The following is a 23,983-nucleotide window of genomic DNA, read 5'->3' on the forward strand; positions in this document are numbered from 1 at the left end:
TCAGTTTGAACAGAGTTCCTTCTTATTCCCACAGAAGATAGTCTTTTGTCTTTGCTACCTGTGATACTTGGGAGTTAATTGGTAACTTGAATTGAACTCTGCATATATGTGGATTTCTGAGCAATATGAAGTATAATTGAATTCTGAACAATGAGTTGTATTGATACATTTTACTGTCAACCTGGAAAGGGGTCAAGGCACTGGCACATACATTACTTTCTGCTTCATGAATAGTTTTTTTTTTATTCCTAAAAGTAACTGCTGTGAATGCAACAAAGTAGTATACACATATGTTATGCAAACTCCAAGCTTGTGAACTTTGAAACTTGCCTTAAAATGATTTATAACAGCAGTGACAACTGCTGGGGCCCAGGACACACTCCATGTATAGTTTTTGAACCATTTTCAAAGTGTTAATCCTGCTTGGTGTAGATCTTCCCTCTCTCCCTCTCTCTCTCTCTCTCTCTCTCTTTCACTGTCTTGTTAATTTTTATAGACACTACATAACTTCCATGAGTCTTTCATGGTTGATTCAACAGAATGCTGTAATATGACCAACTCTTCAGCAGAACTGTGAATTTATAAGATGGAGCACAAAGAATTAAAACTGAATTGATAGATGAGGTAGGCAGATTGTTGAGTGTGATTGTCTGGTACATCTCTGGATGATTTGCAATAGATTAGCCTGGCTTTGCTGACTCCCAATTATGAGGATGCTGAAACCAAGAAAGCTGAGGGTGGGCGTTGGAACTAGAAATTGATCTGCTGGGTAAAAGTACTGTGAGTTTTATCCAAGTAGCTCCTCCCCATGACAGAATGGCTTCTGTCAGCATAATGGGAGATCCCTGCACACCCTCAAAATCTGGAGACCCTCCAGTTTCAGGGGGAAGAGAGGAGGGGAAAGTTGCTCAAGTGGAAGTTCATTCATGCAATATTGGGGGAGGAGGCACAGCTCAGTGGTAGAGCATTTGTTTTGCATGCCAAGGATTCCAGGTTCAATCCCTGGCATCTCCAGGTAGGGCAAGGAAAGACTCCAGCACCAAAACCCTGGAGAGCTATTGCTGCCAGTCAGTGGTGACAATACTGGGCTACATGGACCAATAGTATAAGGCAGCTTCCGGTATTTCTATGCATGTTATTTGGTATTGAGAGGAGGTACAAATGTGAAGGGTTTCTTCCTTCTTCTATATTACCTTATTAGAGGATGTTGAAGAGAAAGGCAGAAAGCAGGCATGAGGGAATGTTGCAGTTTCTTCCTTCTTTCTCTTTTCAGTTAATTCTCAAAGCTGCACATCTTATTGAAGGGAATGTCCTTTGAAGGCAATGCAGTGGGTTAAAGAAACATGCTGGCTGCATTGTTTTCTGTTTTGAAGTTCCAATTCACACCTTTCCTTTCCTTTCTTCTTGCTTTTTTTTTTACTCCCCCTCTTGAGAGTGATAGCAAAAGCCCTTGAATGTGATCTTCAGAAACTCAGCCAGTTCACCTGCCTATATCTTCTCGTTCTCTTTGTAGTTTGTTCTTTGCGTATGTTCAGAACTCCACTAACAAACTAATTGTGCAGGAAAGTTGCCCGTACTGAATTTTCAATGAGAGTTTAATGCTGCTACTTTAGAGTAGTTAGCAGCCAGCTGTTTGGGTATTTATTTATTTATTTATTACATTTTTATCCCACCCAATAGCCAAAGCTCTCTGGGCGGTTCACAAAAATTAAAACCATAATAAAACAACCAACAGGTTAAAAGCACAAATACAAAATATAGTATAAAAAGCACAACCAGGATAAAACCACACAGCAAAATTGATATAAGATTAAAATACAGAGTTAAAACAGTAAAATTTAAATCTAAGTTAAAATTAAGTGTTAAAATACTGAGAGAATAAAAAGGTCTTCAGCTGGCGACGAAAGGAGTACAGTGTAGGTGCCAGATCTCCTGGCAAGATAACAGCTCTGCACTTTGAAAAATGTCCCATGTTCCCTTGTTTATGGAAATTCTCATCAATTGCAGCAGGCTTGATGCTAAACTGAGGCCAAGCCCAGGGCTGACATCAAGGGTAGCCAGGGCTAGGCCCTGCCAAACACTCACAGCCCAACAGGAGGCCCACTGGAGTTGCACCTAAGTTTAGCTCTGACCCAGACAATGATGGTGATAAAAAGAAGGAGTAGGAGCCACCACTGTCTACTTGCTCCCTGCAAGTGTTAGCAATACTGAGAAAGAAAATGAGGAGCAAGAACTGCTGGTGAAAATGGTGGTAAGAAGGCAGACTCACAGACAGATGGGAAGCATTGAGGAACTCTTGCCCAAAGACCCTCAAAAACCTGGAGCTGGGACTGGTCAGGTCAGTATGACTCCAAGCCTGGACAAGAAGGCCCTAAAGGTAGGTAGTCATGCTGGCAAATAGGAAAGCTTGTACCTGAGGAAGAGTGAAAGGGATCACAATAAACTCACCAGCTACTCTTTCTATGTGCATGTTTTCACACTTGTTCACAGGCATTACAAACTAATTGTAATTGAAGAGAAACTACTGATTTAGGGCAACATCAGACGAGTGTTTTATCGCATGCTCGTTACTGCCCACTCATGGATTTTCTTGTCTCCTTTTGATGCCGACTTCCTACTCCCGCCCCTTCTGCTTGTTTTCCCATCCCAAAAAAAGACCCAGTAAATTAGACCTGTTTTTTTTTAAAGTGAAACTTGCCGGCACTTCCTACTGTGTGCAGGAAAAGCAGCACAATTAAAAACGCCCACTGATTGGGCCATGTGGTTGCTGCTGCTTCCTCTTTCTTTCCCTGTATAAAGAAATTGTCGCTATTGTGAGACAGCAGCAGGAAAGGAACGGTAGGGAAATGTGATTCTCACCCCACCCCCCATCTAATGATGCTCTTAGGATGATCTGGGGGTGGTGTGTAGATTAGGTGTGATTTGGCTGGGCAATTAATTGGCTGGCTTTGCCTTCTATGAAATTTAAATAAATCTTGGTATTGATTTCTAAGATTGCATATATAAATACCAATTAGCATAGGTATGTTTTATGCAGATTTGTATCCTATTGGCTTGGGCCTTGAAACTTTTGCAATGCCGCTAGGTTTAGAAGCTTGAAAGATCTATCAGTGGTTAATAGGCATTAGAGCTAAGTTAGGCTGACCACACGCCCTGATTTGCCCGGACATGTCCAGAAATCCTACCCCAAGCGGGATCCAGGGGGGAGGGGGAGATTTCAAAATCCTCTTAAATGTCTGGGTAAGTTGTCAGATGGCTGGAGATGCTCAGATCAGCTACGTAATTTGTGTAGCAGCTACGCAAATGGCATAAGTGCTATGCAAATAGCGTAGGTACGCCATTAGCGTAGCTGATCTGAGCAGTTCCTAGAGATATAGAAAATGTACGTGTGCCCTCCCCACCCCGCACAAATTGAAAGGGGTTGTGGGTATTGGGAGAAGTGTGGGGCACATGTGTGCTCCAAGAAGAATGATAGCTGGCCAGCTGCCATGGAGCTCAGAGGAAGACCAGCCACAGCTGGAGCAGCCACTCACCTGTGGCGACATGAAGGGCTCAAGAGCTCCCATTCATTTCTATGGGCTAACATGAGAAGAGATGTCTTGAAAGAGGTGGAGTCGGCAAGAAGGGGCTTCCCTGAAGCTTCATCTTGGTTCCCAGTTGAATTCAGGACACTCCACATGGCAAGATTCACAAGTCTGGACATGTTGAGGGGATAAATCCCTCCTTAAGGTAGGGATGAGGAGAGGACGCCCTCTTGAAAAATGTTCTTGTCTGGGATCTGATTTGTGTCATTTTTGTATCTTGGATTTTATTTGGGGTGGGGGGAGGGAGAAACCTAGACTTCCTTCCTTCCTTCCTTCCTTCCTTCCTTTCAGTCTCTACTTTTGTACTGCACAAACTAACAGGACTGCTGATATTTCTTTCTTTCATTAAGAACATTGGGGTAGATGGGTGCTCGTCCCTGGCAGAGTGCTGGACCAGATGCTCTTGTGGTGCCTTTTGGGGGGGTTCTTTTTATGTCATGGGGATGGCACGTGTCTAGAGCCCACAGGTGCAGGATGGTTACACATCACCTCTCAAGCCACTTTAAATACTGTTATACTTTGTCATCTGGATTAAAATTATAACAATGTTAAAGTCTGTGTTGTCTTGTGTGGCTCTAGAAGAGATTACACACATAACAGAGCCATGGCATAATAGAGAATGCAACAGTTTACTGGTACCGTGATTTAGTGATTATGAATTTTGGATTTTAGAGCTTAATACCTCTTAGGTGCTGAACTTGTTTTTAGGGTGGTTTAAGAAGGAGCTAAAGATGGATTTTCCTTCATTTTTTCAATGTATTTTCAGGGGTAAAGCAGAGATCGTAATCTAACACTGACTGTAAATAGTTACAAATAAATATTTCCTAAATATTGGAATAATAGAAATACAGCAGGAGGTTGTGATCTTATTGATGTGCCTTCTTTTGACTTGGCTGTTGTTGTTGTTGTTTTGAGAGATTAATATCCACTAGTGTTGAAAGAAAAAGCAGAGTTTGATCTTGTTTGCTTGTGTTGAAGCCTTCTGAGCTATTCAGTTTTCAGCTGTGGAATGGTAATACCTACTCTTGAATACATTCAAGGCTTAATTTGCAAAATTACTTGGTATTTTAAGAGCATTTGTTGTGATCATTTTCTTTTTATATCATAAGACTATAATAATGTTATTTATTTATTTATTTATTACATTTTTATACCGCCCAATAGCCGAAGCTCTCTGGGCGGTTCACAAAAATTAAAACCATAATAAAACAACTCAGTACCACTCACCTACTTACTTACTTTTGAAGCAAGGATTTATTTTTATTTTTTTGCCTTTAGCATAAATCTCTGCTGGCCCATAATCCCATTTAATTGTTTCTCATAGCCATTCCTGTCTATCAGCCTCCTTCTAACCTGGTGCCCTCCAGATGTGTTGGACTGAAGCTCCCATAATTCTCAGCCAGCATGCTGGTTGAGAATTCTGGGAGGTGTAGTCCAATACATCTGGAGGGCACCAGGTTGAAGAAGGCAGCTGTAGAACTAGTGAAGCTGGCTAGAGATATAGGTGCTTCTGAGTTATAATCATTTAAAGAGAGCCAGCATGGTGCTGTGGCTAAAGTGTTGGATTGAGAGATCCGGGTTCTAGTCCCCACTCAGCCATGGAAACCCACTGGGTGACTTTGGGCCGGTCACAGACTCTCAGCCCAACCTACCTTACAGGGTGGTTTTTGTGAGGATAAAATGGGGAGGAGGAAGATTATGTATGCTACCTCGGGTTCCTTGGAGGAAAAAAGGTAGGATATAAATGCAATAATAATAAATAGTCAAAAGTGGCAAGAAAGTAGGGCTTTGAAGTTGGTCTTTCCTCTCTTCTCGCCATCCTCTCTAAATTGTGCATGTTTATGTGTGGAAAGTGGTTACTAGATGATGATGATGAGCATTTAGTCAAACTATTTTAGCAACACAACAGCCCTTTAAGGTAGGCCAATTGCACTAAGAGATTTTATTTTGTTTCTAAGGAATTCCTAAGGCTGGGCATGTTGGGGTGGGCACGCCTTCTTGAGGATGGCCATATTGTCATGTGACCAAGACCATACCCCCTTGGAGGCCGATCATGTCAAGATAGTCCCACCTTAGGGTCTGGGCATGTTGAGGTGGGCACGCCTCCTTGAGGGCGGCCATATTGTCCTCCTTTTGGGTTTCCAAAGTATGGTCACCCTAGCTAAGTGGATGTATTGAAACTATGTGTATATGAATATGAGAAGTTGGGGAGAAACCACAGACAATGACCATCACTTGTATTGGCTGCTTCTGCTTCCTAAAGCACCAGGCTGGCAGCTACTGGAAACAGAATACTGGGTAGGTGGATTCTGTGGCAGAGTTTGGACGACACGCTAATCAACGGTTGTTTCCCATTCTGTTCCTATTCCTCCCCCAGTTGATTAGCGTGTCGTCCAAACTCAGCCTGTGTCTCCTCTAACAAGGCTGTTCTTACATTTTTGCACTGTCTTAAGCGATCAGACAGAGAGGAACCAGCAGTCAACCTCCCTCCTTGCTGCTACCAGCTACCACTGCAAGGTAACTGTAGCCCTCCTTTGTGCTTAAATCCAGTTCCATGAGCTGCCGAGCTTGGTAACCAAGGCAGGATCTACACTACTGTTTTAAAATGGTTTATAACAGTAGTGAAAACTGTTGGGGCCCAGGACACACTCCATATACCGTTTTTGAACCATTTTCAAAGTGTCATACCTTGCTTGGGGTAGATCTGGTTCTGTGTTCTTTCTTCCTCCCTCCCAATCCTTTTTTCCTTTCGTGTTATGCCTTTTAGATTGTAAGTCTGGAGGATAGGACTGTGGATTTTATCCAATGTTAGTTTAACACACACACACACACAACTTTTTTTTAATGTTTTTAATTGTTGCAGGGTTTTATTGTTTTAAATTGGTGTACACCACCTTGATGGCTTTTTAGCGCACAAGGCAGTATTTAAAGGTGGATAATGAAGTATTTTAAATCCCATTCATTTTGATGGATCTACTCTAAGTAAGACTGACATTGCATACAGCTTTATTATTTCTGATCTAGATCTCTAGAAAATGGGTTTAGGGTTGCACTCTAATGCTACTCAAGTTAACAACAAAAAGGCAGAGTTGAATAATTTGCATTCTTCTACAGATCTAGGGCTGATACTCAAAGGCTTTCTTTTTTTCTTTTTTCTTTTTTGCCAATAGTTATTTAAAGCAGTTACTTCACATTAATATAATGCAGTCAGCACACTTTTAGTAATGATTATTCTTCAGTGCAGCTTGTGTCTATGTGTCGCACATTTCCTATTTCATTGTTTATAAGATTCTCCTTTTGAAATCAGTTATTACAAAAACTGCCATCTGAATTTGTAAACTCAGTGATTTAGATGTTGTTAATGGGCACAACCAAGTTTAATAGTTTTTCATAAATAATTTATTCTAGCAAATATTCCTCTTTAAAAATAAATAAAACTCAACCAACATCTGTGACTAGACTGTAATTACTTCTAATTTGTACATTATTTCGAGAGCTTTCAATATTTTTTGCTGGTTAAGAATCTTAACCCACTAGACTAATATATGCAACAAAGACCAAAATGGAAGGGGACGGGACCCTGTGGTGGTGCTGCTTATGACATTTCTACCAGAAAAGGATTAATGATAAATGCCTAATGTCTAGGGGATGGGGGTGAGTAATCATTTGCCTTAATATTGATCTGAAATGCAAGTATGCTGCCCTTCTGTTGCTCACAAGAAATCAAATGGAACTAAACTGGCTCATACCTTCATGGAACCATGGCAGAATCTACGCTAATGGTTTAAAATGGTTTATAACAGTGGTGACAACTGTTGGGGCCCAGGACACACAACATATACAGTTTCAAGCCATTTTCAAAGTGTCATATCCTGCTTGGTGTAGATCTGGCTACAGAAGAACAGACCTAAGAACATTTATTCAGATTGATAAGTTCTATTAAAGCTCACCTATTAGTGTGGGTCTAATTGCAGCCTGATAAGATCAAAGGAGATGCCTGAAAGTTACCTTCCACTCACCTTTGGGCTAACCCATCTTGATTTAGAATTAGAAAGCTAACTAGCTCCTACTAGTCCCAGGGCATAGCTAGATGGGGCTTTATCCCAGGGTGATCCCCAGGATTGTCCCTGTGCGTTCAGATGATGCACAGGGCATCCCAGGAGCAGTGAGGGATGATCCCTACCATGGCCCGGGATATCGCCCTACCCTTTTAGCCCACTTTTTCCACAGTGCTGGGATGATCCTGAGACTCTAGAATGTGCGGTCTGGCATCCTCAGGAGCACAGAGCTCCTCAGGAGCTCTGTGCCCATCGGGGGTGGGGTGGGGGGGACGGGGAGGTTGGGTTGTTTTTTTAAAAAAACACCTTACTGCTTGTTTAAGCACTCGTACGCTCCCCTTCCTTTAAAAAAAAATCCAATATGGCATCCGCAATGTCATGCACCACATGTAGACGAGGGTGACGATCTCTAGATCATAAAATCGCAAAATCGTCGCCCTCCAACCCCCTCATCTAGCTATGGCCTAAGTCAGACTTGGAGGCAGAGTTTGAGTCAAGACAGAGAGTGGGGGAGGAAATTTCCCAAGACTCTCCTGGAGTAAGGGAGGAATCTCCCCAGGAGCTTATCAAACAAGATAAGAGACCGCCTTCTGCCTCTCCCTGCATGTGGATTGCACAGTGAGCTTCTATTGGCTCATATTACCATGGTGAGATATACTGCATTTCTGTTGAAATTATGCTAAATCTCTACAAATTTGCATCTATACATATAGGCTAGCATAGACATCCCCAACCTGGTGCCCTCCAGATGTTTTTGGCTATAGCTCCCAGCATTCCTGGCCATTGGCCATGCTGCCTGGGCCTGATATGTGTTGAAGTCTAAAATATTTGGAGAGCACCATTTGGGGAAATTTTGGACTAGCATGTAGCTTTTATCAAAACCTGTTCCCTCTTTTGTCTTTTTTTTTTAATTGCACATTTCCTATATTGTGGGTGATGTGCAAGCGGCCAATCTAATTCTGTGTGCACCGAGCATGTTTATTCCACAGTGGGTGGTTTTGCAAATAGGAATGCCTGGATTTTGTAAAATCCTTTCCCTCTGCATTTTGTGGATTATCAGGTGTCTTTGGCTCTGCCATCCACTCATGGACAGAAACAGATTTTATTTTCTAGTTTCATCAAATTGCACAAATTTGCACTGGCAAAAAAAGCACAAATACTCCAAAATGTGTATTTTCATGCTTTAGCCTACAGGAGAAATGTGAAGTTTGGATGATGATGATGATGATATTACAAGTTTTTCTACAACTAAATTTGTGTAAAATTCCAGAAAGTTTTTTTTTTTTTTTAAAGTCAGTGGAATTCCAAATTCATTTGATTCCATTGCAGATTCTCCAACAACTCTATTTGCAAGGTCCCAGCATTTGTTTTCATTTTTTCCTAAATGCATTCTGCACTTCTGCAAACCTCAGGCTTCCAGCAAGCCTGCTGATACCGCCCTCTTGCAAATCGATGGTGCTGTTTGGGGCTACGTAAGCAATGGCACGCAGGCCTGAGCGTCAGGAACAGAGGAAATTATAGCAATTGTAGTATGATGATGTGTCATTTCTGAAGAAGAAGCCTGCTTTTAGAGGTTATTTAGTCATATCTTTTCAAAGAAAGCTCACGCCAGAACTCTTCTTCTCTTTTAGATGTATCACTTTAAGCCACTTTATATAAACATGTCCCTTTTGGCCATATTTGCTTATTCTCATAATTGGCCAATTCAACTAGAATTCTTAAATAGCACTCAAGGAAGCGTGTGTGTGTGTGGCAAGTCATGAAGTTTTCTGAAATAACAATATTTTGAACCCTAGAAATTTGAATCATGGCAAAGTCAGGGCTGGTGCCACACTATATTGCACCCTAGGCAGGCGCATTCTGAAGCCTCTGCCCTGCCCCCCCGCTCGCTCACTCACTGCCCCCTCGCCCGCCTGCTCACTCCTCACCCACCCTCCTGCCCGCTTGCTCGCTCACTCACTCACTCACTCACTGCTCCAGCTCCCCCCTCGCTCACCACCGCCACCCGCTCGCTTGCTCGCTCACTCACTGCTCCGGCTCCCCCCTCGCTCACCCGCTCACTGCCCGCTCCCTCCCACTCCTGGCTTTGAAGCCAGGATGCTGGGGTTGGGGGGCGGGGCGGAGGCTTTGAAACGGCGCGCCCGAAAGTGGCTTCCTGGCGCGCCATACTGAAGCCTCCACAACCCCCTCCACGCCCACTCCCGGCTTTGAAGGGGCGCGCCAGGAAGCCACGAAGGAGCCAGGACGTTGGGGTTGGGCAGAGGCTGGGGCGGCAGCTTTGGAACAGCGCTAGGAGAGCGGCTTCCGGGTACGCTGTTCGGCGCCCTCATTTGCTTGGCGCTCTAGGCTGCCGCCTGAGTTGCCTCTATGGCAGCACTGGGCCTGGGCAAAGTATCTATAAATGAAATTCTATTTAAATGTCCTCCCAGAATTTCTGCTGTATTTACACCAGCAGAATAGCATGTCAGCGGAATCTATGCAACTCAGGAAAAGTCAGTCCATGGTGGAATCTACAGGTCAAATTCACACACACACACACACACACACACACACACACATTACAGATACCCTGCCTTATTATACACTATACTTTCCCCATCTCCATCCATTTCTCATCTCCTCTGTGATAATTGTGTGGTGCTAAATATAGATAGCGTGGAATAAAGATTAGAATGAAACACAACCTTAACCTAAAGAGTGATTCATATTCATATTCTAAGCAGCTAGTACAACCATTTCAAGACTTTCTCTAATCTAACAGGCCCCAGTAGATGTACAGCATTTTGTCAAATTACTATTTCATTAATTCTAGTGTCTCAGGTACCAGAATATCTCTAAATTATGAACAGAATCCTTCCACGTTTTGCTCTATCTTGTCCTATTTTGCTCTCACATAACAAATATAGTTTGATGCTTGTGATAGCGGGACAATTGATGGTTTGTTTTGTGGGAGGAGATGAACAGGAGGGAAGTTTAATACTAGGTATGGATGAAACTGTCAAAGTCCATGTCTCATTTATGTTTGGTTTGTCCTGAACTTTGGGAATTTTCCCAATCTTAAACATGGTTCTGAACCATCTTCAAAGGCAGCCCCACATACAGTACAGTACAGTAGTCCAGTCCATTTTAGGCTTCTGAAATCTTCACGTTTGGTTCACATTTTGTTTGGTGGGCCCTCTAAGATTTACAATAAGATTAAAATGCTGAGTAGTTTCTAGAATGCTGTAACTCCTTTGGGTGGAACCAGTTTCACTTACTATGTGCTTACCAGGTTATGAAAAGTGGTTTTAAAAAAACAAAACAAAAAACCCTACCCTTATTGTCGTCCAGTTCATTGAATGGGAAGAGGAGAGACAGTTGGATTTCTTCTAAATGGGAGGGGCAGTATACCATCAAATGCTGCTTGGTATCATCTATACACACACCGATAATTATTAGGATGAAGACTGAACTGAACTGGCAACTGATACATTTGTAAAGGTCTCCATGAAAGGAAAACATGCCAGACTGAGCTTGCAGGGAGGGAGAGGAGGAGGTATAGCGATCCCACAGGTAGCATGGTTTGGGTCCAGGCTACCTGTGGGATCGCCTTCTCCCATACAATCTGCCTCACACACTCAGGTCCTCTGGGAAAAATCTACCTCAGCTAGCAAAATCTAGATTAGCAACTGTTACCCAGAGGACCTTCTCTTCTGCTGCTCCCAGACTGTGGAATGGCCTGCCGGAGGAGACTTGTCAACGTAACTGTCTACTAGCATTCAAGAAAGCTATAAAGACTGATTTAAGGCCTATCTAGTGGAATTTTAGGATGTTTTTAGGATGTTTTTAGGATGTTTTTAGGATGTTTTTAAGGATGTTTTAACACTGTATATTATGTTTTAATTCAGTTTTATGTATTTTATCACTTATTGTTGTTCCCCACCTTGATCAAAATGGAGAGGGGGTAAGAAATAAAATGATGATGATGATGATGACTGATAGCTATAGCTTCCAACCATAGAATGATTTTACCAGGGCTGTCCAATCACAGTGCTTTGGGGAAGGGATGCTGAAGTAACATGTCAGAAGTTGTTCCAATGTTTTCAGTGCAACTTCGCAAGTTGATTCTCCTGGGAGCAGCAACATTTAAAGTGTTGCAATGTTATTGGCACTTGTGTTCTGCTTTCATGACCTTCTTATTCCAATTCAGACTAATACTTTCCAGAAATTCAACTGGGACTAGATTATCTGAAAGACTGTGTTATCCAATATGAGCCTACCCAGATTTAAACATTTTTGGGAGAGGCCCTTTCTTTCTGTTCTACCAAGTGTATTTGCCAAGACTCAAGAGAAGGCCTTTGCTCCCAAGAACTCCTTACCAAGGGAAGCCCCTCTTTCCCCCTCCCTGATGACTTTCCACCAGCAAGCAAATATATTTTATTTAGACAGGCCTTGGGCCTCATTAGCTAACTTACAGCCATCTGTAAAAGTTGTAGTATCTCTGCAAGTATCTGTTTTTTTATTTGTTTGATTGATTTTACTTATATTTTACCTACCTTGTTATGCATTGATCATTATTTTGTAGTTTACTTTTTATTTTAACAGAAACAGGTTTGGTCGCCTTGGTGGATGACCTATGCCAGGAACTGGACAGGGGGAGTGTGTCCCTGTTAGTTCTGCTGAACCTCTCAATGGTGTCCGATACCATTGACTATGCTAACCTTCTTGGCCGCCTTGCTGGGATAGGACTTGGAGGCACCGTTTTACAGTGGCTCTATTCCTTCCTGGAGGGACAGACCCAGAAGGTGTGCTGGGGGACTTCTGTTTGACTCCTTGGCCTGTGGAGTCCCTCAGGCTTCTGCTTTGTCCTCCATGCTATTAAACATATACATGAAACCATTGGGTGAGGCTGTCCAGAGTTTTGGAGTGCAGTGCCACGAGTATGCTGATGACACTACTACTCATTTCCACCCAATTCCAAGGAAGTTATTTCAGTGCTAAACAGTGTCTCTCAGCTGTAATGGACTGGTGAGGGCGAACAAATTGAAGCTTAATCCAGACCAGACAGAGGTGCTCCTGGTCAGTCGAAAGAATAGGGATTCAGTTTGTGCTGGATGGGGCTATGATTTTCCTGAAGACACAGGTCCACAGCTTGGGTGTATTTCTGGATGGCCAGGTTTCAGTGGTGGCCAGGCGTGCATTTGCACAATTAAAGCTAGTGTGCCAGCTGTACCCATTCCTAGAGATGTCTGACCTGGCCACAGTGACACATGCCTTAGTGACACATGGTTCAAAAAGCTGCAGCCAGAGTGTTGACTGGGGGTGGTTACAGCATACAACCCCCTTATTAAAACAGCTCCACTGGCTTCCAGTCTGTTTCCAGGCACAATTCAAAGTGCCGGTTATGACCTATAAAACTCTGTATGGCTCAGGTCCAGGTTATCTGAAAGACTATATTCTCCCTTGCAAGCCTGCCGATCCTCTGAGATCATCAGGGGAGGCCCTTCTCTCAGTTCCACCACCATCACAGGCACTCCTAGTAGGAACATGGGAGAGGGCCTTCTCAGTGGCTGCTCCAGTGCTCTGGAACTCTCTTCCCAGGGAAGCTAGACTGTCTCCCTCCTTGATGTGCTTTCAGAGGCAGGCAAAAACTTTCTTGTTCCGGCAGGCCTTTGGCGAATAATCTGGGCCTTCATCTATGCCTAGGACTCTGAAAATTGTTATTATTTTAAATGCTTTAATTGTTTTAATATTGAAATGTATCTAATTATATTTTTAACTTTTGTATATTGCTATTTATAGGTCTTAACTGTATATGTTTTAATTTTGTAAAGCCGCCTTGAGGCTCAGCATTGGGCAAAAGGTGTAATAATAATAATAATAATAATAATAATAATAATAATAATAATAATAATAATAGCTACCTTAAGCACCATTTGGTGGAAAGGCAGATACAAATTTAACAAACAAATCAATAGATATTTATTATTGCTGTGGTTTGTATTTGTCTGGTGTGTCAGTTATTAGATAAGTCATTTCCTTTTATCCATCAACGTACACACTCAAGTCCAATCCTGGCCTTAGTTCCATTTGATTTGTTGCAGTGTTAAATATTTGTAAGTCTGCTTGTACCTGAGTAATTGTATAGTATCTGTCTGTACATGTAAAAAAATAAAATAAAAATCCAGCATCCCTCTTGATGCGTCAGGGAGGCATAAGACTGACAGCTGAATCAGCATTTCATCTTATGGTAAGTGCATTTGTCATTTAAATTTGCAAAGCCAGGAAGAAGCCATGCTCGCACTGGGGGTGAGAGGACCAGCTGCAAGTTCTTTTTTAATATTACATCTGTCTTCCTCTCCCCCCCACCCCCCACCCAATGCTTTGACTTGTGTATCTGTGCCAAGGGTGCAACCTAGTTGCAGAGTGCCCTTTTGACCAGACAATCTAATTATAAGCGTAGTCTTGTTTTATTTTTATTTCTGCTGAGACAACAGACAGAAATGGATGCAATTTGTCATGAGTTTAAATGCTGTGCTGGAGATTATGTTCAGGACAACCAGTACTTTGGAATATCCAAGCAAATGCAATAAAACATATACACACGCACGCACTATCCAAATAAGCCAAACATATTATTTTTCTCACTGTATTTAGTATTCCTCCAAGGCATATTTACCTACAGCAAAGGGAGGCAAGCTAGTGTGCTGCAGATGCTTTGGACTACATCCTATTAGCCCCAACCAGCATGGTCAAGGGTTGGGGATTATGGGAGGTGTAGTCCAAAACAAGTGGAGGGTGCCAGATTGCCTACTCAAGACCTACAGAATTAAACTAGCTAAATAGTAATCATTTTCTCTTTCCACAGGAAATTATTTGCAACTGTAGTCTATGAGCGTGGGAGAGGTCCAAAGTTTTTAATTCTCTATAGCTTAGCTTTGCCAAATGACACTTTTCAGGAATTTGGGACAGGGATTCCTGCCAGTTAAACTGATATCAAACCACTATGCAGGCTTTTTTTTCCTGTAGCATAGATCTCCAGGAGACATTGCTGACTCATAGATCAAAGGAACAAGATGCTAAAAATAACCTACATCTGGGTCAGTTCTATATATTGCACATCCTAGACAAAATGCAGAGAAGTAAAATCTGCATAGGTAAAAGGGGAGAGAACTCAGTGCACAGCTTGGGCTTCACCTTAATTACTTTGTTGTAGCATTTTGCAGTGCTGAAAAGACAAGCCTTTGCTGAAGCGTAAAACAGCAGCTTGTCTCACTAGCAACTACTGCAGTGGGGGAAGCAGGAGATGACACTCTAGCTGTGTTCACCCACCTCTCCCTATCGTCCCTATATCACTTCCCACATTTATCTGTATTATCTAGATCATTCACTTCATCATGCACAAATTAATCCTGCAGACTTCTGACAAAAAGGGGAAGAAATAGACCAGGAATATCAAAGATTTTACCTTCTAATGTCAACTTCCTCTATTTTGCTCTTGTTTTGAAGTTTTAAGTATGAAACACTTTTAATTTTACTACGGAATGCAATAATTAGATTTTATCAAAATGAGCCATGATTAATGGAATAAGGTAACGAGGGGATAGATAATAGCATTTTTGTTGCTAATTATGCTTTAGAAATTATACAGACACTTGAAAATACCATGTTGTGTCAATTCTTTTTTAAAAGCATTTTAGTAAACTTACATCATTAGAAAAATGCCTCCAGACTTTTTTTTAAAAAACCTACCACTCTCAAGTTGTAATTAAGACATGCACATAAATCACACTGGAAGTACAACTATCCTTGAATCTACCCATTCAGGGAACCATCTATAGTAATTAAGAAATATTTATATTCTTTTGTCAAATCCGAAAATGATCAGGCATCACTTTAAAGCAAAACTATAGTGATAGACCACTGCTGGGAAAATCTGTGGTCCTCCAGATGTTGAACCCCAACTCCTATCAGCCCCAAGTACCATGGCTAATGGTAAGGGGTGATGGAAATTTTAGCTGAATCAGATCTGAAGGGCCACAGATTTCCTTGCCCTATAATAGACCCAATCATTAATGAACTCACAATATTATTAAAGATGTTAATGGTAAATACAAAATGCAGAAGCTATTAATCTCTTGAGTAGTTGTTGGTTGTTTTTACAGGTAAGAGGATCTAAAATACAGCGTGCTTAAATTGACTGCCCCCCTCTTAGTTTAAGCCTAAAGCGTGAATGGGTAGCAGAGATCAATCCTGCACGGAGGCTAAATCCAATTGAAGTCCACAGAAGAAGAGCAGTGTGCCCAGGATTGCAGCCAAAAATATTGGCCACAATCCAGCAGGGACTGAAGTGCACTTAAACCCTCTGAATGCATGTTCCTAAGCGTGCCCAATTCTGGTGTGTGTTTGTAGCTATTATATTCAACCTGTAAGCTGTGAGGCATTTAAAAATAAATAAATCTGAAGTTCTACACAACAAAAAAAGTTTCCAAATTCTTATCAGTGTTACCTGAAATCCTGTGTTTGCTTCCATCCCCGCCGCCCCAGAGCCCAGTCCTAAACAATTTGCAAAAAACTTTATCTCAGTGACTGAGCTGGATCTCATGTCCAAGAAAGCTTGCTTACAATTTGGGCATTAAAGCACCTGATTAAGAAGCCAACTGGGGCCTTAGCTAGACCTAAGGTTTATCCTGGGATTGTCCCGGGGTTGTCCCTGCCTGCTCCTAGGATATCCTGTGTGTCTTTTACATGAACAAGGATGACCCTGGGATGATCCCGGGATAAACCTTAGGTCTAGCTAAGGCCCAAGTGACAGTGCTGCTGTTCTATCTGTGTAGCCCTGAGGGCCTTAAGACAGTCACAGCTGAGCCCCAGGCTTTTGTGGCAAAAATACAGGACTTCTACGAGGCGGAAGACGGAGCTGAGAGACATTCAAAGTTGACAGATTTCAGTCCCACCAAAGTTATTTTCCAAAAGGCATGTTGGTCCAGCATAGACTTCCCTAGGGTGACCATATGAAAAGGAGGACTCGGTTCCTATATCTTTAACAGTTGTGCAGAAAAGGGAATTTTAGCAGGTGTTGTTTGTATGCATGCAGCACCTGGTGAAATTCCCTCTTCATCATAACAGTTAAAGCTGCAGGAGCCCTGCCCTCGTTTGTATCTGGTCACTCTAGCAGCTTTAACTGTTGTGATGATGAGGGAATTTCACCAGTTGCAGCATGCATAAAAAGACACCGGATGAAATTCTCTTTTCTGTACAACTGTTAACGATACAGAAGCCCCCTCCTCCTTTTCATATGGTCACCCAAGACTTCCTCAAATCTGGGGACTTCCAGATGTTTTAGACTTCAGCTCCCAAGACATATAAATTAGCAGATGCAAAATATGTGCAATTCTGAGCTCTTTTTGGGGATGGGGGTGTTGATGCATGTTCTCTTTTTGGGGTGACGTACAAGCGGCTGCCTTACTTTCCCCATGTCCGCAGTGCCGAAATGACTGAAATTCTTTCTCTCAACAGCTGATGTTCAGATTGGTAATGAAGAGGTGCTGAGGCCTTTATGTTTAATAAAAGTGATATGAAACAAAAAGGTCAGGAACGATGTTATCCATGCCGCAATGTATTGATCCCAGCTTTTAGAAATAAACTATAATAGTATTTATTAAAGATTTAATAAAGGACAGGCTATCAATAGATTTAGATCTATCTACAACAGGGGAAATGAGAGTTCACTGCTGAAGCAAAATAAGGAATCAAGCTCAAAGCTAATTTTCAGAATACTGGTGGGGCCCTTTGGTGAACTGATGGGCTGTAAAGAGCATAAGGAAACCGAGAGTCCTTTTCTCTGAATTGTAATGGAATTTGAGCATTTATAACTGTAGTGACATTTTCAGTGGCCACCACAGCAGATCTCAGCTGGTGTCCGTTATTATAATAAGGCAGTAGAATTCTTCCTAGAACTCTTTGGTGATGCCGGTGCTGGAGATCTCTGGAAAAAAGATCTGCATATCTGCTGATGGATGGATATGTTCATTGGGCCATTTGCCAGGCCATCACCACTGAAAAGGTGCCATGTGGAGGTGACATCATGAGAACATAAGAAGCTCCATCAAGTCCAGCATTCCATTCCTAAAGTGGCCACCCCCACCCCCAAGTAGGACATAAGTGCAACAGCACCCTCCCAGTTCTGCTCCCCAGCAACTGGCGTACATAGGAATACTGCCTCTGATACTGGAGGTAGCATATAACCCTCATGATGACTAGTAGACATAGATAGTGTTTAGGTGAAAAAGGTTTGGTGTCAGGTTCGATGGGGTTTGGTCAAGGTATCTCCCTTCCCTCTCCAGTACCCTGTTGCTAGATTAAAAGAGGGTAAATCAGAGGGTGCTGCACAGCTCCAACCTTATGGTACTCCCTCAACTTAGTGCTGTGAATAGAAGCACTGAGTGAAAGCCCGATCACATCAAGTCAAATGCGTAGCTCCTGTTGCTTCTTCTGCCACCACTCCCACATCGCTTCCTGAAAACAGGAAGTAGCCCCATTCAGCCTGGTAGGAGAGAGCAGCAACTGGACTTCCAACCTAGAGTCAGAAGACCTAAAGACGGTAGTGCACGCGCTGGTAACTTCGAGGCTTTACTTCTGCAACACACTCTACATAGGGCTACCTTTGTGCCTAGTCTGGAAACTTCAACTAGTTCAAAAAATGGCAGCCAGGTTGATCACCGGTACACCTAGGGGTGACCACATTACACCAGTTTAAAAATCTCTTCACTGGCTGCCAATTAGTTTCCGAGCGAAGTATAAAGTGTTGGTTATCACCATTAAAGCCTTACATGGTTTGGGTCCAGGCTACCTGCGGGAATCGCCTTCTCCCATACAATCCGCCCCACACACTCAGGTCCTCTGGGAAGAATTTACTCCAGCCAACAAAAACAAGGCTGACAACTATTACCCAGAGAACCTTTTCTTCTGCCGCTCCCAGTTTGTGGAATGGATTGCCGGGAGAGATTCGTCAACTTCACAGTCTTCCAGAATTTAAGAAAGTCATAAAGACTGATCTCTATCGGCAGGCCTACCCAGTTGAATTTTAAGATGCCTTTTTTAATGATGTGCTGCTTTTAACGATGCATTGGTTTTAAACACTTGAATTAGTTGTATGTATTTTATGATGTTTTTATTTGCGTTGTACCCCGCCTCGATCCAGCGGGAGAAGTGAGTAACAAATAAATATATTATTATTATTATTATTATTATTATTATTATTATTATTATTATTATTATTATTTGCATCACAATAATGGCCAGAAGGGGCGGAAGATGCACGAGAGGCAGATGACATCATGTGAGTAATTTGTGAGTGCCCAGTAACGAGCGTGCAGTAAAACACTCATCGCATGGGGCTATGAGGCAGCTGCAGCCACTGCCAGACTCCTACTTGTCCGAAATGCCTCTGGGTAAGCACCTCCAACATGCCAGTCTTGTTCATGCCGAACTCCTGAGAAATTTTGCTAACTTCAGTGACACCCTGAAAAACCGTTATTATTAGGGGTGTGCACGGACCCCCCGATCCGCTTCTCTTCCAGACCTCTCTTCTCTTCTCTTCTCTTCCAGACCTCTCTTCTCTTCTGCTTCTCTGCAACTTTCAGATCGGGTCTGCTCCACTCCACCTATAGTCCGCTCCACTCCGCTGCGAAGCTCCGGATCCAGATCGGAGCCCCGCTTTTCCCCCCATAGGCTTGCATTGAAATCCAAAAAAGTCTACAACTTTTTTTCTGTTAAAGTTAGAAACCTCAAGTTTGGCACCATGACATCTCATGGACATATACACAGGCATGCCAAGGCTCAAGCAAATCCAAGCATCCCCTGATTTTGGGGGAATTTTTGAAAATCGGACACCCCATTTTCAGACATGGGATTTACTCTGACATTTTGACAGATAAAAACTTGGAAGCAAGCACCCTCACAGATGCCACCTAGATCCACATTCATGGCAAGTTTCAAGCAAATCCCATCATCCCCTGATTTTTGGCAGGGCTTTAACCTCTAACCCCAATTCACACCCCTTTCGATATCTCCGTCAATTTTCATGTTAGAAACCTCAAACTTGGCACCATGATAGCTTATCCATGTATACATATGCATGCTAAGCCTTAAGCAAATCCAAGCCTCCCCTGAATTTTGGGGAATTTTTGAAAATCGGACACCCCATTTTCAGATTTGCTCTGACATTTTGAAAGATAAAAAAAATCGAAGCAAGCACCCTCACAGATGTCACCTAGATCCACATTCATGGCAAGTTTCAAGCAAATCCCATCATCTCCTGATTTTTGGCGGGGCTTTAACCTTTTAACTCACCCCAAATCAAGTCCCATGATAGAACTACGTCAATTTTCATGTTAGAAATGTCAAATTAGGCACCATGACACCTCATGTATGTATACACATGCATGCCAAGACTCAAGCAAATCCCATCCTCCCCTGATTTTGGGGGAATTTTTGAAAATCGGACACCCCAGTATCTCAGGGATTTAAAGCTGCAGACAGCTCAATGAGGCCATTTCAAAGGAAATCCCAACATGCCATGAACTGGGGAGTAGATAAACCTATATGAATCTTCTTCCACACTTGAAAAATTGATTTGGAACTTCAAAAAGTCTAAGTGAGCGCAGGAAGGACTTCTCTCCTGAGTCAAAGCAAGACACACACAAACCATCCCTGCGAGGCGGGCAGTGGAGGAGGGAAGGCAGGCAGGCAGGCAGCAGACATTTCTGGGGGCATAAGGAAATGAGGCAAGGATGGTTTTTTTCAAAGCCAGCAGTAATGTCATGCATTGCAAAGTGCAAACCAACCCTGTGAGGAGGTCACAGAGGAGGAGGAGGACAGGCGGGCAGAGAGGCAGGCAAAGATATGCCATAGATCTATGGGGGAGTCAGTCCCGGCAGATACCCCAAAACAACAGCACCCAGGCGGAGGCGGGAAGGCAGGCATGGAGCAGACATTTCTGGGGGCACAACAAAATGAGCCAAGGATTGTTTCTAAGCCAGTAATGCAAACCATCCCTGTGAGGCAGGAGCAGCACAGAGAGATGCCTTTTCTTTTGCATCCCATAACTAGGAGGCTAGGAGGATAAGAGTAAAGCTTTGTGATCCTTGCTTCAGAGTTGATTGACTGCATTGTGATCACAGTCATTACTAAACAACAAAATAGTAATGTTAATAATAGCAGTACTAATATTAATAGCAATAACAACAACAACAAGGAGTTGAACCACAATGAAAGCTTGCCTGACTTCACTGAAGAGGAAAAGCCAGGAGAGCTTGGGCTATGGGGTGTAAATATAAAATGGAATAATAAATAAATAAATAAATAAATAAAGGAGGGCTGGAATTAAAAGCAGCAGTGTTGCTGAATAAACAAGAAGAATTTTTTTTAAAAGGCTGTGTCTGTCTTTTACCAGTAAGAGGAAAGTGGACATGCCCAGGGGGAGGGGGAATTATGCCAATTTGACTGGCCCTGTCTAGGGACCAGTCTTTAAGAAGCAAACTTACACTTCAACTCATGACAGGCATTAGCTTCAATCTCTCCACTGGTTACTCTTTGGAGGGCTCTGATGACCTTCCAGGGTGGGAGAGTGTGTGCACTGGGCACGTCCACATGCCCTAGGGGACCTCATCCCCTTGCACCACATCTATTCAGTTGTTCACCAAAGTTAGGGTGGGTAGCAATGCTGTGTTTCCTCTCTGTTATTTATTTGCTTAGTATATGGTTTCAGGTTGTGTTTGTGCATTTGGTGGGGCTACTGTTTTAAAAAACACTGGGAAAAGTCCGTTCAGACTAAGAAAGAGAAGTTTCCCAGTATCCCAAGTTAGTAAGTATCCCATTTTGCCTATCCCCTCCTCCAACTTTGGGATCATGTGATCATGACCAGGAGTTGACTCTGCCTCTCAGCACTTCAAAAAGGTACCTCTCCTGCTTTTTTTACCCAATTTTTTTTTAAAATATAGCAAGCGTACCGCACCACGCAGAGAGCTGAGAGTAGGCTCAAAATGACCTCCAGCCACAACTCTCTAAGCACACAAACTTTTAGAAAGATAGCTTTAAAAACAACACAGTTATCCCCTATTCTTTTCCACAATGCAATCCTATGGGCGAAATTTTCCAAAATGGCGGGCGGATCGCTCCGCGAAAAGAGAAGTGCTCCGCCTATGGCAGCTTCTCTTTGCCGTGCTTCTAAGGGTCCATGGTCCACTTCTACTCCACCTCTGGGCAAGGCGGAGCAGGCTAATCCACTTCTGATTCTCCAATTCTAATCGGAGCGGAGCACATCCCTAGTTATACTTTTAGCCGATCAAAATTTCCAAATGTTCCTTGGATTTCACTTTAGAGCCATTTTCAGCCTCAGAAATTGGCAGCTGAGGCCACGTTATGCAATATTTTAATGTAATTATCGGAGCTGTTTCCTCTCACTCCCGGTCAAGTCTACCAGTTGGCGAAACTTTTATTGTTAGATCTCCTCACTTAATCATGTTGGGGAGATGCAAACGTTTCTGTGTATTTCATTAACTGAGAAAGCCAATTTGGCAGCAATAGATGTTATTCTAGATCTCCAATTATGTTCCTAATGATGTCAGCTGCAGTAAGTAAATAGAGTTACAATTGGACTCAAGGTCTGATTTGCTATAGCTGTGCCAGCATTTATGTTTTGGTTGAATATAATAAAATACACTTACTAGGCAGCACAATAGTTATACTTAAATGAAGGAAAGAATGAAAAGATGGTATTGAAAGATGTTTGAAGTCATGAGTATTATCTCTCTTCTATTATTTTCTGTATGGAATTTTCTATCATAGTCTGGTGTGTGGACACCACAGATAGTAATATTGTTTTTGCAAAAAAAACAACCCAAAAATAAACAACCCCCTGGAAATCTTTTAAGTTCCTGAATGTTATTTTGCTCTCAAGTGGAACAGTTGCAAATGAACTGTGCAAGGAGCTCCATATACATTCAGAATTCTGAAGGGCTGATGCATTTCAATAGTCTTTATATTCCCTGTCCCTATAAATACAGTAAGGCCTTACACTTGCATTATTCAAAGTAAATCCTCATGTGTGTGTGTGTGTGTGAAATGAAATATACCACTAAGCTCTCTCTCTTTCCGTCTTTCCGCTTCTTATCTCTGTCCCATATATGAGGATTCTCAGAAAGTGAATTTCAAAAGCCTTTATATGTTTTCCCTAAAAAGTCAAGAGCTATGCATGTTTAGGGTGACCATTAGGGGTGTGCACAGACCCCCCGCTCCGCTTCACTTGCAGATCCGCCATTTTCCGGATCGGGCTGCTCCGCCCCGCCCCCGCTCCGCCCACTTCCGCTCCGCTCCGCCCGGAGCTCCAGATCCGGATCCAGAGCTCCGTTTCCCCCCCCCATAGGCTTGCATTGAAAGCTAAAAAATTATACAACTTTTTTTCTGTTCAAGTTAGAAACCTCATGTTTGGCACCATGACACCTCATGGGGATATACACACGCATGCCAAGTTTCAAAGCAATCCCATCATCCCCTGATTTTTGGCGAATTTTTGAAAATCGGGCACCCCACACACAACATCCCTGCGAGGTGGGCAGGGGAGGAGGGAGGGAAGGCAGGCAGGCATGCAGCTGGCATTTCTGGGGGCATAAGGAAGTGAGCCAAGGATAAGCCAGTAATGCATATAAAATGGAATAAATCAATCAATAAACAAAGGAGGGGTGGAATTAAAAGCAGCAGTGTTGCTCAATAAACAACAAGAAGAACTTTTTTTAAAAGGCTATATCTGTCTTTTACCAGCAATAGGGGGACGTGCCCGGGGGAGGGGGAAGTAGCTGCCAGTTCAAGACACTGACAGCCACAGCTCTGAGAAGAAGTAAAACGCTCACTTCGACTCAGAACAGACATTGCTCCACCACTGAAAAGTGACCATTCACTTCAACTCATGATAGGCATTGCTCCACCGTTTTACTCTCTTTGGAAGGCTCTAATGGCCTTCCAGTGCAGGAGAGAGTGGGGGCACGTCCACGATGAGATGCCCTAGGGGAGCTCATCCCCTTGCACCACATCGATTCAGTTGTTCCCCAAGGTTAGGGTGGGGAGCAGTGCTGTGTTTCTATCTCTTATTCTTGGCTTAGTATATGATTTCAGGTTGTGTTTGTGCATTTGGTGGGGCTACTGTGTTAAAAAACACGGGGAAAAGCCCGTTCAGATGAAGAAAGAGAAGTTTCCCAGAATCCCAAGTTACCTGTTTTGCCTATGCCCTCCTCCAACTTTGGGATCATCATGACCGGGAGCTGACTCTGCCCCTCAGCCCTTTGAAAAAGGTATTTTTCCCGC

The sequence above is a fragment of the Elgaria multicarinata genome, chromosome 4 (genome assembly GCF_023053635.1).
Source record: "Elgaria multicarinata webbii isolate HBS135686 ecotype San Diego chromosome 4, rElgMul1.1.pri, whole genome shotgun sequence".
In the NCBI taxonomy this organism is placed as follows: Eukaryota; Metazoa; Chordata; class Lepidosauria; order Squamata; family Anguidae; genus Elgaria; species Elgaria multicarinata.